Here is a 17,607-nt window from a genome sequence, read left to right on the forward strand (position 1 = left end):
CTTCCTGGGTTAAACAGCTCCGTTTCCCTTTGCCGTTCTTTATCATATGTTCTAACTTTTAGAATTCTTGACATCCGAGTTGTCTCCCCTCTGAAAATCCTATAGCCTAACAACACATTTCCCAAGATATGACACCAGAAGAAGGCTTAGGACACCCTAAGCCGCATGGGGTCCACGGGATCACAGGGTAGTGTGTTACTGTCACCTGCCTATGTCTGGAGCCTATATCCCAGCTGCAACAGCTAAAAGTAAGGCTGTGAATTTCTTATGGACAGGAACTGGCCTCGGTCACAGCAGGCAGAAGAGTAAATGAATAAGGTTGTCCGAGTGCTTTTTAACAACAGCAGCCACACTTCACAAAGCACTGGTAAGGAAGCATTTCCCCTTCCCCTTTGCAGTCACATGGCTCCCTGGACTCCAGCAGGTCTCTGTCTCCCCTTTTCAGGCCAAACAGCATCTTTCCAGCTCCGCTGCTGACGCCACCCTGGCCACCTGAGATCACCGCAAGTTCTTGTCTTCCAGAACTCCAGCCACACCACCCGGTCCTATGCCGCACGCAGACCTGAAGAGCATGTGGTCTACTCTTCCTACAGGTTAGTGTCGAAGGTATTGAACAGGATACATCCTTACACTCATCAATGCACTGGCCTCCTCTTGCCCCTAGCTCTGACTCTGGTGAATTCTACCACCACAGCCGTCACATCTACGTGGAAACCACAAGCACCAAACTTCAAATTTGCTATTTGTCCTTCTAAAATAAAAACACTCAAAACGTAGCCATTCCTTATATTCTAACATCTAGTCATTAAGAATTCAAATATGCATTATATGGCGCCATGAGTACAATGAGGATCAAAAGGGACAAGGCCCCTGTTTTCATGGAGCAACTAAACATGGTGAGCAACTAAATAAACAAATAAAATGATTGCAGTTATGGACTTAATTTAAATAGGTTAATTGTGATTGGCGTTACGAAGGAAGTAAGCAGACTGATAAGATAGTTCTGGGCAGAACCTGCTTTAGTACAGAGCGGGCAGGGCCTTGGGGAGTGACTGCAGGGTGAGAAGGAACAAGAGCATCTAAGCCCAAGGAACAGCTACAGCCCAGCTGCTAGAATGGGATATGCGTGCTCCGCGGAGCTCACAGAGGGCCAGTGTGACTGGAGCAGAGTGGGCCTTGTATGGGTTTCACTTGGAATACAACGGGAAGCCACTGAGAAGTTCATCTAGTGGATGCAGAATGGTGTTGTTTGCAGTTTTTGAAGGGCCTTTTACTGTATGATGATCGCACCGGGGATGGAGGAAAGTGAAGGGGGAATACCAATGATAGAACTCTATGACAAAGGCTAAGGGAAGCAAGAAAGGGCTTGCACTGGTGGGTGGCAGTGAGATGGGAAGATAGATTCAAGATCTATTCTGAATGCATCCTGCATACAGGTCAAATGTAAGGGGTGAAGGGAAAGGAAGAGTAAGGGTGATTTCAGCGATTAGAGTGAGGGCCATTCACAGAGATGGGAAGACTGGGAGAAGAATCATTTGGGGAGGGGAGTGGATGTCCAGAGTGTTCATCTGGGACGTGTTAAGTTTGAAATGAATCTGTGACAAGAACACAGAAAGCTAGGAAAATAGATAAGACAATTTTAATTGCCAGAAACAATTTAAAATATGCAGGAAAGTAAAGGTAATTACCATTGATCCCACGGCTTAGCCTTGAATGGTGCAGACTCAAAATAATGTCCATGCTGAATGTTAATGTAATCAAACATTTAAAATAACTATATTGAGAGGCTGGGGTGTGAGAGGTGGGCATCTATGTATGGTGGAGACTAGGAAGGGAAGAGTGTAACGTGCTAACCTTCCATGTGGGGAGTCAATAGATAACGTCCAGAGCTGGAAATATCGAGTACAAGCAACGTAAGCGTGTCATTTAGAATATACAGGTAAATACCAACACAATCAGCTACAAATGTTAAAAGTGGTTACCTCTGAAGAAGGGGAAGTTGAGGGTGCTAGGGGGAAGATGCTAACAACAGCTGCTTATTAACAAAATTTATAGACCTGGGTGAATCTTTAAAGTATGTGCATATATTAATTTAATAAAAATGAAAGATTAAAAATGTTAAGAGAGCCAACCAACTCTACAAGGATGTCAAGACAGCCAGCCCTATGAGCATACCTGAATCCCAGGGTGAGCTTGGAACTTCTGCAAAGCTAAAAAGAAAAATGCTGTCATTAGAAATGCTCCTAGAGATAATATGGCTCATTTACTTATGACAATGGGCCTCTAAAATAGATACTTGTGTTACCATTTTACAGATATGAAAACTGAGGCTCAATGGGATTAACTTGTTTGAGATCACCATTCATTCATTCATTCATTCACTTATTTGATATTTATGCATCATCTCTTCTGCACTAGCCAGGCTAGAAGATGGCCATAGATTTTCAGACTCCAGAGTTTGTGTCCTTTTCCTCGTACCATTTTGTCTCCCATGAAAACAGCTTCCCCAAACTAGAGAAACCTCATGGACTCTTTAAGAGAATATGATTTTAAAGGGAATGGGAAGTTTAAATAAATATGTAATTCTGACTCTGCAAGTGGGACTAACTTAAGTGAGAAGGAAAGGAGATTGAAGGTTAAAGCACCTAAAATAGTTATAAAATTAGCTCCTTCATGAGTTCAGATTTTGTAATATACCAAATAAGACAGAAGGAACTCATGACTAAGAAAAAAATATAGAAGATAGGCACAAACCTTTAAGATCTGAGTCACAATGGTTGTAGATCAGTACAAGATAAAAGTTTATTAATGTTCAAGATCGCTAAAAATGGCTAAGAAAAATGTGGATGTGTCTGCTGTTCAAAGATGTTATGATGTTAACACATATCAAAGAAAGAGCCAACCTACTCTTTAATCCAGTTTGTTTCTATTTTCTTCATCAAGGAGAATGGTTTTCAAATGGAAAAAAAGAACATAAAAATTGCTGAAAGGTGGTTGAAGACCAAAACATGAGACGAGATAGTGAGTTAATGCTTGGGGAATTTAAATAAGTTTAATTCCCCACACCCAATAGAATTATATGCAAGCTTATTGAAGTTTCTGTATTTTGACCATTGAGTCATCCATGAAAATCAAATAGTTCAACCGAGAGCACGGGGACACAGGAGTTATAATAAAATAGTGAACAAAATTGTAAAATGCTGATATATTAAGATTCAAGATAGAAGAAGAAATGGTTGGCTAGAGCTTCGGCTGAGAGGAAAGATGACTTTCTAGGAAAGATGTGAATTCCTTCAGCATCAGGCATCAGCAGCCACAGCCTCAAAGGACGGGCAGCAAAGCCATCATCTTTGGATGGCTGAGACCTTCATCACAGAGCCTTGGTGCCTTCACAGCACACTTGTTTCTTTGGTTGTCTACAGCTACAAGATGACCAAAATGATAACCAGGAAGAGGGATTCCTGGAATGTGGTTGAAAGCCCCTTTTCAGAATTCCCAGGTCTGCTCTGAAGGAATCTTGGGAGAGCTGGGGTTCTTAAGAAAGCGATGGGAGCAGAGCCATGAACGTTCTATTTTTTTTCACTCTTGTTACAAGTCTTCAGTGAAACCCATTCTTGGTCTTACAGAGATATTCTTGACTGGTGTGGTGAGCCTATGATACTAATAGCCAATATGTATTAATAGTCTGTGTAATGTTCACATTTTAACAGAGCATTCCTATGGGATGTTTTGATCCAAAGGAATGAATTCTTAATGGTGGAAAATTTGGCTTTAATGGTCTAGGAGTATGATTTAACAGAGGACCTTTGCCCTATGCCCCTCCCTCATATATTTTTTGAAAATTTTTAATGTTTATTCACTTTTGGGAGACAGAGAAAGGCAGAGCACGAGTGGGGAGGGGTGCAGAGAGAGAGGGAGACATAGAATCTGAAGCAGGCTCTGGGCTCCAAGCTGTCAGCACAGAACTCGATGCAGGGCTCAAGCCCACGACGTGAGATCATGACCTGAGCCAAAGTCAGGCACCCAACCGACTGAGCCACCCAGGCACCCCTGCCCCTCCCTCATATTTCTCATAACTGGTGTTCTATCTCTGCTTGCCATGTATTTCCAGAATGTGTCTTTGGATCCCCCATTTTTTTCTCTTTATTGAGGTCCTTGAATTATTTTCTGATTTTCACAGTGGTATATGTCAATTGAAGTAGGAGTATATAGATGCACTTGTGAGGTCTAGAGATCCATTTCCTTCATACTATTTAAAGAGGTACAAAGAACACACTAACCGGATTGACTTCATGTTTCAGATGTTTAACAAATGTTACGAGCCAGAGTGTATATCTCAAATGTATATTTATATAGTTGAGCACCGTAGAATGTGTCTTCAGGGTACTATTGTAAACAAGCTGTCAAGCCTAACTGGGTTATCTTGGGGGAAAAAAAAAAACAACTTTTGTTGCACATGCCATTTACAAACCTTGTAAGAAACATTCACTGATCGAATCAATTGTACACGTTTAAATACATGAAATGCCGTGATATTTGTTCAAAAATCCAAAGGTGAGACTTTTGCCTATTAGGCTTTTGGGAAAGCTGTCTATTTTAAAAATTAAAATTCAGCAGATTAACAAAGTGCCTTAAAATTTTTTTTTAATTTTTTTTTTAATGTTTATTTATTTTTGAGGCTGAGAGAGACAGAACATGAATGGGGGAGGGTCAGAGAGAGAGGGAGACACAGAATCTGAAACAGGCACCAGGCTCTGAGCCATCAGCCCAGAGCCTGACGCGGGGCTCCAACTCACAGACCGTGAGATCATGACCTGAGCCGAAGTTGGACGCTTAACCGACTGAGCCACCCAGGCACCCCAAAATTTTTACATCAGTAATTGTTTTCATACTTTGAAGAAATAAAATTAAATTGATTATGTAACGCTGAGAGTGAATGTCAGACTTTGGGGTAAAGTTAATATACTCATTTTCTCATTCTTCTGCTTTTATTAGAAAATAAGCAGCATTATCCCAAACATCCCAAATTTCTGTAATTAAATGTAAATTTGTTTTCATCTGAAACATAAAACACTAGAATACCTAAAATAAAATTTTACTCATTACATTTAATTTTCAGGTTTCTTTGTAAGGAGAATTAATGGAGTAAAGGATCAGCCTCAGCAGTAGCAGAGTTTGGAGTAGGGGAGACTATAGCCAAGGTTATCAGTGAAGGCTTCCTGGAGGAAGGGAGGTTTGAACTAGGCCTTGGAGAATGAAAAGAATAGAGTCAAACTTGAGGACCCTGAAGAAGGAGGAAAAATAGGGAAAAATCTAGGTATGTCTGGGAAATAATGACTAATGCAATTTAGAGTAAAGTATGTAAGTAGTGGGTCTGTTGAAGGATCTCTCGCAGCAATCCAGGAAAGACATTGTGGTAGAGGCAATTCATTCATTCACTTCTTGATCCATTTGTCCAGTATCTGTTTACTGAGCACCTGTCACGTGCCAGGTACAACTGTAGACACTGAGAGTATAAAGGACGGGATGTACGAGGTAACTTATGACGGGCCTTTAGACAGAGTACAGCAACATGCTAGTACATTGTAGGCAGGAAAGGCTGAAATTCTCAAGCATTCGGAAGAAAATCACCAATGACACGGGTGGTAGGCAAGTGCCTTCCACTGTAGTCCGAGGAGTTAAAATAAGTGTCAGTGGATAAAAATTCCTAGAGCATTGACTTCCATTCATTAATTCAGCACGTTTTGATGGAGCCCCTGACTCTGGGCATAGTGCTGTGCTAACAGGGGAAGGAATTCTCAGCTGCTAGAATGGATGGCAAGGAAGGCATAGAACTCCCTCCCAGGATGTGTTGCCGGAGAGGGCAAACCTGTCTGGAATGGCTGGAGCTCAGGACACAAGAGGCCTGTGACCTCTTTGGATGGGGCAGGAAGCCCTCTGGGCTCCTGCAGCCCTCGGGTCATCATTATGGACATTGGCTATCTTTGAACTACAGTTTTGCAGAAGTGCCAACTATTAATAGACAGTAGAGAGCAGAGTTTACTGTAATAGGCTGACAAATATAGATCTGAGATATCATTATACGGCCAATTTCTCTTCTGCCCGCAAAAGCTTTGTTGGCCCTTGAGTTTCTTCCTTTCCCTCTTGCTCAACTAAACACAAATGGCTGGGTACAGAGCATATTCTGGCTCTGCCTGCGAACAAAGATAGGACACAAAGTAAGACATAAACTCTGGTATTATAGGGCCCATTTCTTATTTTCATTTATTTATTGTCAGACGTTTTAAAGGACCCAACAGACTTCTTCTCCATCCTTTGCTCCTGTCCCCCCTCTGAGCAGCCCAGAGCATTTGGACTTACATTTATTTTCATGCATGATTTACAAGCCTTCTCTTTGGGAATCTTGATGCTAGGTCACTAAGAGAGAATCCCGAAGTCATGTCAGGGAAAAGATATACTTTTATTTAATGGAGCAATAAACTGGTTATGGAGTCTCCTTAGAACTTTTTAAAAAGGTTGCTGTAGGCAATAGTTTGAATGTCGTCCAAATCCTGAACGTATCTTTTTTAGTCTTAAATAATTATAGAGCTGGCGCGCTTTTGTGATTATCCCAGTGATAGACTCACCTAGAAATAGAGCAAAGGACTCTTATTAATAGTGTCCACACGGTGGTTCCTTCCACACTTGAAGACTAAAATAAAATAGTCAAACTTGAGGGAGTTTTAGCTATAACCTGAAAAAATATTCAAATGATTCCGTGCCTCCACTTGTGAAAAAGCTAAGATCAATTTCCAATATATTTTTAAGGGCAACAGTATGTGGTTCAAGTTACCCCTGAATGCAAACACATAGCACTGTGGGTTTTTAAGTGAATGATAAATGTCAGTTCACAGGTTCCCTGTACTGTTGAATTGCTTATCTCAAGACATGGTAGAATCATGGCTTGGGACTTGAAAACATTCTTCCCTTACGGATCTGTTTTCTATCACCTCAACTCTGCCCTCTACTTTGTTACCAAAAATTCTATTGTGTTTTCCTCACAGACTTCCTTGCCTGTAGGTATTTTATAGCATTGTGGTAATATCATCTTTCCATGGCTTGCACTTTTTTCATTTTAACCCTGAATTCAAGGACTACTTTTCCGGCCTTTAATGAGGCAAATCTATGTTTTTAATCCATTTATATAACACGGAAGGATTTACTTTGAAGATTTCTTTTTTAATAAGGCATTGTGAAACTGGAAAGTATTGTTCATATTGCAAACATGGGCATATTTCACCTAGAAAACAGCGAGAAAATAAATGACTCAGAAATCCGCTGTTAGTGATGATGTGAAAACTATCATGTGTTTGTTACGCTTGTTATTTGTTAGTGCAATGTAGACCTTTAAGTTATTAGATATGTCTGTGAAAATACTGGCTGAATAGGAGAACTGGATAAAAATCCAAGAAGATAACATGACCTTTGAACCTTATTCATTGGCAGGGACTAATATGTCTGAAGAAATGCTGTTTGGATAATCATTGTTCCTGTTCATCACATGCATTGAGAACCATGCTGAGACTACCACGGTGAGCAAGAGAAAATCTCTGGCGGAAAGGGCTTGACACATAGTGGGGAGTAAGCCATGACATTACTCTCGGATAAATTCTATGACTGGAAAGTACGGGAAGGCACATGGGAATTAGAGAGTAACTCCACTGCAGAGAACAGCAGATAATCCTAAAGAAAGTAATGTCAAAGTTGCTGTGGTCAGCATAACTTCAAGAAGATCCCCAGTGAACCATGTCTTTAAGTAATGCCCCTCCCTTGAGGGTAATGGCCCTCTGTGTAATGCCCCTCCTTGAGGGCGAGACCTGTCAATTACTTCCATCCATAGAATATAGCAAAGTTGATAGGATGTTACTCCCATGATTTTGCTACATTGTATGACAAAGGTGGAAGGAATTTGCATAGGTAAATCAGGCTCCTAATCAACTGACTTCATGTTAACCCAGAGGGAGATTATTTTGGGTGGGCTGACCTTATCAGCCAAGCTCTTTAAAAAAGACCAGAAGTCAGGAAGATTTGCCTCTTGGCTTTGAATCAGTAGCTGCCATGTTTCTAGAGGGTCTGGGAGTGGGCCAAATGGTGAAGAATTGTGGGGGTCTCGGGAAGCTGAGAGAGGTGCCTGGCTGATAGCCAGCAAGAAAGCAGGAACCTCAGTCCTACAACCACAAGGAATTAAATTCTGCCAACAACCACATGAGCTTGGAAGAGGACCTTGTGCTCCGGAAAGGAAAGTGGCTCAGCTGACACCCAGACCGCAGCCAGGTGACATCCTGAGCTGTGGACCCTAAGCGCTGGGCTGCACTCAAACTCCTGACTCATGGAAAGTGTGAGATGATGCACGTGTGTTGAGGCAGCTAAATTTGTTATGCGGCATTAGGAAGCCAGTACAGCTGAGACGTGACTGATGGCCCTTAGATGGGGAATGCTCCAGGATTTTAGTAGTATGTGTAAAATCACAGGCTTTCTGGTCAACATTAACTTAGCTTCTTATTTAGCCAGCTGCCTCTGAACAGGTTAGTTAACCTCTCAGTTTGCCTGTTCTGGAAAATGGACATTATCATTATCATCACCATCCTCCCTACCATCATCATTATCATCACCGTCATCATCACCACCACCCCCTGTCTCTGTCACATCCTTGTCATTGTCACCTTAATCATCACCGTCCTCATCTGTGTCATCACCATCATCATTCTTCCCTTACAGGGCAGCTGTGAGGATTAAGTGAATTAAGCTGCTGAATGATTTTAAATAGAAGCAGGGCATGAACAGAGCCAGGGGTCTAGTTCAGTCTGTCTGACACCGGGTTCTAGAATGCTCTTCTCAACTATAATGTATATTGTCCTTCTCTATTGTTATGCATTCACATTTAGTCATCTGACAGATCTGACTTTAAGATCCAGCTTCACCTTGAGCAAGAAATTAAAATTTTAGGGTGTGTCCTCATATATAAGGTATGAAATAATAGCACCCAGCTTATAGGACTGTAAGGATTAAATGAGATAGCACATACAAAGTGAGTAGCAAAGTACGCACTTAAGCATTTCTTAGACAACTTACATTGCTTAAGAAATGTTTATATGTATTACTACCTGCAGACTTCATTCACTGTACATATGATCCACACACATAGTCCTATCTACACATGTATGAAAAGCTTCTCTGCATAAGGCATAGATTATGGGGGAAGATTATGAAGATCATTGAGACTAAGACACGTTTTGATAGGTCCAGAACGTGTTAGGTCAGGTGAGCGCCGGGAATCAGTGGACATGTTAGATGTGCAGAGATCATCCTTCCAATCGCTGCGTTTCTTAATTTTGAAAATTCTTCACTGTAATTACTTCCTGTGTGTGTGGATGTAGCCGAGCCAACTGATTTACACCCCTCAGGTCCTTCTTCACTGATTATATAATTATTTGTTCCTTGATTTTCAAGGGCTGAATCATTGCTTTCTATTTTCATAGCTTCCCTTTCTCTAAAAGGGCTTGCCTTGCCCTGTGAATAGGTCCTGGTGATGTTTAGTTGGTGGAAAGCACGCTTTTTCACACAGTGTGGCTTATTATTACTATAATTTTCTAAGCTTGGCTCTTGCCACTGCTAGTCCCGAACAAGCCGCAAACTGAAAATGCTGGAAGTCATGATGAGGAGTGGAGAAGATTTGTTTTATTTTCTCACGGTGCAAATGCAGTCTTTCCTGTGCCTGCTCTGCTTGTTTTATTGGCTCTTCTGCTTCCTCCCTCTTTCTGACTCATTGGTATAGACTGTGTTTATTGTTGTCTTACAAATTATCCTTCCACTTGGCATTTGCTGTTGCTAATTGCCTACTAACTTTCTCGCCATTCAAGTAATGAGTGGCAATTTCGCATCTACCTCCAAGCAGATATTATGGTTTCTCATCATTATTACACTGCATCTATTTCTCTCTTATACTCTATTTGACTTATATGTATATAATGTCTTTTTTTTTACATGAAAGAAGCAGCAACCATTTATATTCATAATTATTCCATCTTTTCCAGAGCAAGGCAAAATAAGTATATTCAACACATTCTGTATGGCGATTTAGATTAGGGAACTGAATTACAGTTACTAACATTTTCAGTAAAGTTTGAAAATTGTGCAATTGTACAAACATATCAGAGCCTCTTTATCACTTTTGTCGGGGCAGAGAGCTAAAGCCTGTATGAGTTCTAGAACTGGGTGAGACTCCTGAGCACCTGTGGTGAGCTGACCGTTTAGATGGGGACCTTTTACTGATCATCCAGGGGCACATTTCAAACTCTTCAACCAATTTGCCCACTGACTGATGGCACCTCTTTTCCTGGTACAGGTTGGACCACTGAGAGCCAAGAGACAAAAAGCAATAGAGGGCAGTGTTCTTCTGCTACAGGAAGATTATATAAAACATGGTCAAGTTATTACTCCGTAGCTCATTTGAATAGGCATTTTTACCCAGATTCACCTGATTTTGGGTAGCAGAGATCATACGTGTCCTCTAGAGGCTGGCTGATTGTTACCGGAACCACTATTGACAATGCTGCTCGTTTAAGGTCTGTCTCTTGAACTGAAATTATCTCCCACTTGTCTTAACCCCACAGTCATCCCTCCCCAATCCATCCTTTCCATTGTTGCCGGAATTCTCTGTTTGAAACAGAAATCTATGTCATCCCCGTGCTGAAGAAGGCTTGTTATTTCCCCACTGTAATGAAGAGATGATGGTTAAGTGCACAACTTTGGAACAATGGAAACTTGGCTAGACAACTTTGCCTTAGTGATTCTACTTGAACCTCAGCTTTCTCACCTGAAAATGGGGGTAATGATGTGTACTGCATCGGATTATGTGCAGGTTAGAAATAACATGCCGAGTGCTCAGTGGAGCCTCTTATGTAATGTGAGCTTTCAGGAAACGCTAGCTCTTAGCTAGTCTTTTTTAAATAAGCCTGATGGATTTAAAGTCAGCATTCCTTTCAGAAAAAGGGAAAGCATCAGGAGCGACAATTCATGTAATTTGGCCTCTTCCTCCAATCCATCAAAACTTAACATAATTCAATTGTAAAGCAGTTGTAATTCATGGCTCTGTTTTCTCATGTGCCAGGTTATTTTATATTCAAGTGATCATGACTATTAGAAGAATATTCCATTTTTAGAACCGGATTTCAGGGAGTTGACAGAAATGTCAACATAACATGGCCAAAAAGAAATACATAAACAATCAGATCAAAGAGACTCAGCCAGAAGAGAATCCTATTCAGAGGAAGAGAGAAAAATGTTCAGAGGGAAATTAAAGAGGCTGACAACAAATTAAATATCACCGGCAAGAACATTTTTATCTGGCGCATGATGCTTTGTGGGTTCTGATTCTTCTTTTGAACACCCGCACTCACGTGAATCCCTTTGCATTTGGGGCCTTCCCCCTGGGATGACCCCAGAGTCTACACGCAACAACATCTTTGCTCATCTCTCATTTCACCTCCCTTGGTTTTGCCTTCTCTCTGCCCCATCTTGTGTTGCCCCCAATCAACACCTGTCCATTTTACTGCCTTTCTCTACATTCTTCTTCTGCATATCACTTGTCACTACTATGAAATATGCAATATTTGTGCATCGTCTTTCTGCCCCACTCAAATGCATCCTGTCCAAGGGCAGGGTATTATAGACTGAATGCTTATGTTCCTTCCAAATTCATATGTTGAAATCAAACCCCCAGTAAGATGGCATTTGGGGCGGGGCTTTGGGAGGTGATTTGGTCACGACAGTGACACTGCCAAGAATGGGATTAGTGCCTTTATAAAAGGGGACCCCAGAAGGCCCCCTCGTCTCCTCTATCATGTAAGGACATGGTAAGAAGATGGCTGTTGATGAACCAGGAGGTGGGTTCTCACCAGACACCAAATCTGCCAGCACCTTGATCTTGGACTTGCCCAGCTTCCAGAACCGTGAACAATAAATTTCCATTATTTATAAGCCACTGGTCTGTGATACACTGTTACAGGGGCCTGGATGAACTAAGACACAGGGGCTTTGTGTTATTCAGAGTTATATCCCCGGTACCTAGAATAGAGCTTGATATCATAGGTAGTCAATAAATCCTTGTAAGATGAGTAGATGGATGGTAAAGTTAAAGTCCAAATCCCCAAGAAGAAATGTTTACAAGCTCTATTTCTTTCTTGTTTTTTAAGTTTATTTATTTGAGAGAGAGAGAGAGAGAGACAGAGAGAGAGAGAGAGAGAGAGAGAGAGAACGTGAGCAGGAGAGGGGCAGAGAGATAGAGAGGAGAGAACGAATCCCAAGCAGTCTCTGCTCTGTCAGCACAGACCCTGACGTGGGTCTCGAACTCACGAGTAGTCAGATCATGACCTGAGCTGAACTTGAGTCAGAGGCTTAACTGCCTGAGCCACCCAGGTGCCCCTCTTCTACTTTGTTAATTGTCAAAGAGAGAAATGTCTCATAGATTGGGACTTCTTCCTAAACAACTCTTTAGTGATGGAAAGCTGCCTGGGCACCCATTTTCTTTGCAAAGTGCCTGAAATTCACTTAATGCATTTATTGGCATATGGTGTTTTGAGTACTTATTATTATTATTCTAAGTATGATAGATTAAAAATGAGATTTCTATTCAGGAATACAGCCTGCGTTACAACAGCGTGCGTCTATTTCTCACAGAGCTGTCTCTGACCATCGCCCCTTTGTCAGATGTGAGTGACTGCACCTAAATGGACCGGCTGAAAAATAGGAGGGGCCCCACTGTCAGCACTGATAGGAACTGCAAAGCCTCACAGCCGCCGCTCCTGGGGTCCCTTCCTGCTCTGAAATCTGCAGCAGTTCCATCTGGCAGAGTTTTCAAAGTTCTTCCCTGTTTCTTCATCTTCCGGGTAAGAGGATTCACAGCAGTGCTCCGAGGGGCACAGAAAGAGGGGTGATGAGTCTGGAGACGTGGGTTCCTGATTTAGTCCCACCACCGTGTACCCCTAATTGAACACCACTTACTCTTCTGGTCCCCCAATTTCCCGATCTATAGATGGGAATAATGCTAGTGCCCTACAGTATCCCAGAGGAATGTCACGAGGAGAAAATGAAGGGCGGCGTGAAAGTATCTTGACAAATACAAGCACAAGTCTCTTTCAAAAGCAACATCCAGTGCAGTATATCAGCTCCTTTCTTGCATCACCAATGGAGACAAAGAAAAAAACTCCACTGTCATTTCAAAAGGTAGTTCCAACTACGTCAAGGACACTCAAGACTATGTTAATATTAGCTCTCCTGGCATAGTCTTCAAACCATCATTTGATATCTACTTTAAACGTATAAATATGAATGGCAGGTTACAAAAAAAAAATCAGGACTAAGACCAAGAGAAGAAATAAAAGAGACTCTGCGAATATATACATGTCTCAATTTTGGGGTATGTTACTAACAAACCACCAAAAAGCAGTCACATTTGTAAGACGTATCATCCCCTCTTTCTCTGTCTCCTCTCTCTTTCTGATTTCTCTACGGATTTTCCAAACTTTGCAGAGGCTCTTTTTGCATATTAAACTGAAGTCAGCTTCAAACACAAGCACAAACAACCCTGCTAAAAACATTTTGTTCAATGAAGGATAAACTATATGACTCACCACATTATTATTTTTGCAAAAAGCTATTATGTAAATATACAGGCTTATATGAGCTTAAATAGTCCGAGGCAAGGATGCAAAGAAAGGAAATACATACACATCTACCGAAGCAATGCTCACGGCGGCCTGGTTTTAACAGACAATTGCACACCCTCACTTAAAGGGCAAAGAAGAAACCATATGTCTATTTTAGTGACTCCATCCCGAAACGGTGTACTTATTCCTTTTATTATATTTTCAAATAAATACATATGGGACCCGTCAGATGTCAACAGTGGCTCAGAAAAGAGTATGAATTAGTCACACTGGCACACAGGGCTCAGGAACAATGAACGGTGCTCTGGAAGACCCTTGAATACAAGCCTATTTGCCTTTTAATCCAAATGAATAATTAATGATAATTATCATGCTGCAGTTATTATCTGTGATAATAATATATCCGTAAGGTGAATAAATTCAATCTGCTACTATGCAGAAATGGCAACTCATAATATTCTTAAGAAATACAGATATAATTATCAGTATTAATGGTCAAGGAAAGAAAGAGATTTTTATATGAGGAATTACAGCAAAAGGTCTAAAGTAAGGTGGAAATGAATCCTCCTGATAATAGTGTTTTCACCGCCGTCACCGCCATGGCCCTGCTGCGGTGACGTTGGGGTTCTTCCTTTTGTGGGTAGGTTCCATTTAAGTAAAAGCTTTACTCTGCACTTGTGCATCGCAATCTGCCCGTAACACTTCCATTATCGCTCTTTAGAAAATGACTCGGGTTAAGTTTAAGATCCTATAAAAGGGGCAAACGAAACATCTTAGGATAGATGGGGGTGGTCGGGCCACCAACTTGACAATTTAACACTTAAAGGGAAAGAGCGCAAAACCCAAACCAAATAAAATGTGAAAAGCTTGGTTTATTTGACTGGGGGGAGTTGGGGCAGTGCTGGTTCATGGCGTTTGGGGGTGATGGCGGTTCTTTATAAAACGCCCTATGAGCATAGAGTCAACTAGTGAAATTAAATGGAATCGTGGTGCATGACCTAATCCCTCTGATCAGTCCTCATTATCGGCGGGCAGGCTGCTTGGCCATCACTTTACCTATGGGTGTGTAAACCCACTCACACACATCTCCTTTTAGGGAAAGGTCTGTTGAAGGTATAATTTTCATAAAGTAAAAATTACCCTTTTAAAATATCTTACCTCCTAAGTTTTGGAAAAAGTAAATAGGTAACCTCCATCACAATTTAGAAACAGAATCTTTCCATCACCCCCAAAGCCTCTTCCATGTGCCTGGGTAATCATTCTCCTTTCTCACTCCCAGCCCGCAGCACCCACCAGATCTGGTCTGTCCTTATAATTTTGCCTTTTTTAGAATATCATACAAATCGAGTCATGGAGTTTTCTCGTGCCTGACTCCTTTCACTTAGCATATTGTTTTTAAGATTCATCCACGCTGTTGCAGGTAGCATTAGTCTGTTCTTTTTCATTTTCTGAGTAATATTCCATCGTATGCTTGTGTTACAATTCATATGTGCACTCATTAATTTGTGGACATTTGGGTTGTTTCCAGTTATTAACAATGATGAATAAGGCTACTATAAAAATTAACCTCACAGGTCTTGGTGTGGACATGCCTTTCCATTTCTCGTGGGCAAATACCTAGAAATAGGATTGGTAGACCAAATGGAAAATGCATCATAAGACTGCCAAACTATTTTCCAAAGCGGTTGGAACATTTTACATTCCAGGAACAACAGATGAGAATTCCAGTTGTTCCGTATCCTCACCAACACTTGGCACTGTTGGTTTAAACACTTTTGCCACTCTGCTTGGTTTGTAGTGATATCTAACTCAGTTTAATTTGTATTTCTCTAATGACTTAATGATATTGAGTTTCAACATGAACATGATGAACAACATGATATTGTTTCATGTCTTTAGTTACCATCTGTGAAGTTTTGGGAAGTTTGTTCAAATGTTTTTTCATTGAAAATAATTTAGCTGTATGTCTTTTTCTTGTCAAGCCATGGGCGTTTTTAAACTTGTTTTGAATGCAGGTTCTTCATCCAATATATATTTTGCAAATACTTTTTCCCAGTTTGGGGTTTGTATCATCATTTTGTAAATAGTGTCTTTCGAAGAGCAAAAGTTTCTAACTTTTTGATCCTGTCTGAATTTAGTAAGCAAGCAGACTGGAGAGATTGTGCAGATTAAGACACCTCCCTCTTCCCAAATAAATCACTGATATTTACTGAACACTAACCACGTAGAAGTGTCTAGGCTAAACCCATAAAAACATGTAAATACTCAAGAAAAAAAAATAACAATTGCAAGAGTAATTCAGTAGCTTATATAATATAGTTAAATGCCATTCCACACTATGTTATTTTGTCTTTATACACACAGCTGTAGATAGATGTTTTTACCTGGGAAAAATGTCCCAGGGCATGTGTATCACCATGAAAGTGAAGTTTCCCTTTGATAAAATATTATACATTTATTTGAATTCTACCACTTGTAACCTTTATACACTTGAGGTTTGTAAAGAGAGAAACGTTATGAGTTACTTGGTATGTTTAGTATATTAGCACTGAGAAAAGTAAACTTCTATTTGACATTGGTGGAAAACGTCTAAAACATTAGAAGAATATAAGACAGTTAACTCCAGAGAATGCTTAACAGCCAGATTAAAAATAAAACACTTTTAAGAGTGCTATTTATTAGGAATTACTACAAAACTTTCAAGGTTTACGCTCAATAGCCTCAGATTTTCTTGTAAAATATTTCATGTACTTCCTCATTACTGATCAAATGGGGATCAAATGGGAAAAATGATCAAGCCCACTATTTGCAACAACGTTGAAAAGTCTCTCTTTTTTTTTTTCTTTTTGTACTATTTCTAAGTTCTCTCGCATTTGTTTGGTCTTTCCTTGGATGTTTTTCTCAGAGATCCTAAAGGTAATCTGATTTCCATCCTCCAGGAACAAGAGTTTATTTTTATAGAATTAGATTTTCTTTGTCTTTTTTTTTTCTTTTAAAACTATTTTCACATCATAATTTTGTTAACAAGTATAAGTTTTAAGAAATTCGGAAAGCTCAAATATTAATTTCTTGTCATATTGAAAAGAAAAAAAAATAGTCTCTTTTACAGATATCCTGATGAACTATATGCATTGTGTTTTTGCTTCTTTTGAGGCAAAAAAAAAAAAAAATCCCATAGTAGAAATGCCTGTCAGATGTTGGGGAGGGAATAACAAGGTAACAAGAGTTTATCTCCTTGAGGTCTTTGTCTTTGACAGTAGAAAAAGATTTTTTTTTTTTTTTTCTTTTTAGCTGTGCCCTGTTTGTGCCATTATGAAATTACTCCATTTCACTGGTTTAAATTGACTCGGCAGAGCTGGGAGAGAAAAACAAGTCATTAGAATCAGAACATAGAAAGTCTGACTTTCTTTAAACATATGTATATTTCCCTAGTTCAGGACAAATTTGACTTGTTACTGAGCGTCATAAATTAAAAATTCATTTTATAATTGTTGATAATAAAAGTTCAATATTGTGGTGTCTTTCAATTGAAAGCTCCCAAAGCTAGGATAGGGTATTGAGTATCTGATACTTAAATATCAGCTTTACAGGAGAAAAATAGCTTTTCTCTAAATTGTTTGAATAATTGATAAATCAGTACAGAATCACAGATAATCAAGAATTGACTGAACTAGAGAACCAGAGATTCCATCTTACCCATTCCTTTCTTAGGTGCAGAGAGATGAAAAACTGTCTCTGGAAGATCTTTGAGAATGAGTCCTCAATCCAGCTTGTTGTTTGAATCAATTATTCAATAACACTCAAAGCCAGAAAATGTCTGAATCCAATGCCTTCTGCTGTTGCCTTATGAATCCAGTGCTTTTGGCCTTACACATGGCTTCGATTCCATTCTTCCGTGACT

At 40.2% G+C, this 17,607-nt stretch overlaps 1 protein-coding gene and 1 long non-coding RNA gene across 5 annotated transcripts in view; one reads left to right on the forward strand and one right to left on the reverse strand.

Annotated features, from left to right (window-relative positions):
- Positions 1-201: 201 nt before the first annotated feature.
- Positions 202-17,607, forward strand: part of LOC144615744 (uncharacterized) — a 50,269-nt gene continuing 32,863 nt past the window's right edge. For 3 of the 4 annotated variants that reach the window (XM_078443419.2, XM_078443425.2, XM_078443424.2), the window contains exons 1-3: positions 207-593; positions 7,486-7,571; positions 12,675-12,926. The gene's annotated coding sequence lies outside the window, so the exon portion shown is untranslated. Of the gene's footprint in view, positions 594-7,485; positions 7,572-12,674; positions 12,927-17,607 lie in introns of all 4 variants that reach the window. The other variant, XR_013554319.2, reaches the window with a different exon arrangement.
- On the reverse strand, positions 6,440-8,817 carry LOC132681955 (uncharacterized). The gene is made up of 2 exons (XR_009611352.2): positions 8,703-8,817; positions 6,440-6,626 (listed from the first exon to the last, which is right to left on the reverse strand). It is a non-coding gene; the product is annotated as an uncharacterized LOC132681955 (long non-coding RNA).

The sequence above is a fragment of the Panthera onca genome, chromosome A1 (assembly GCF_046562875.1).
Source record: "Panthera onca isolate mPanOnc1 chromosome A1, mPanOnc1 haplotype 2, whole genome shotgun sequence".
Taxonomy (NCBI): domain Eukaryota; kingdom Metazoa; phylum Chordata; class Mammalia; order Carnivora; family Felidae; genus Panthera; species Panthera onca.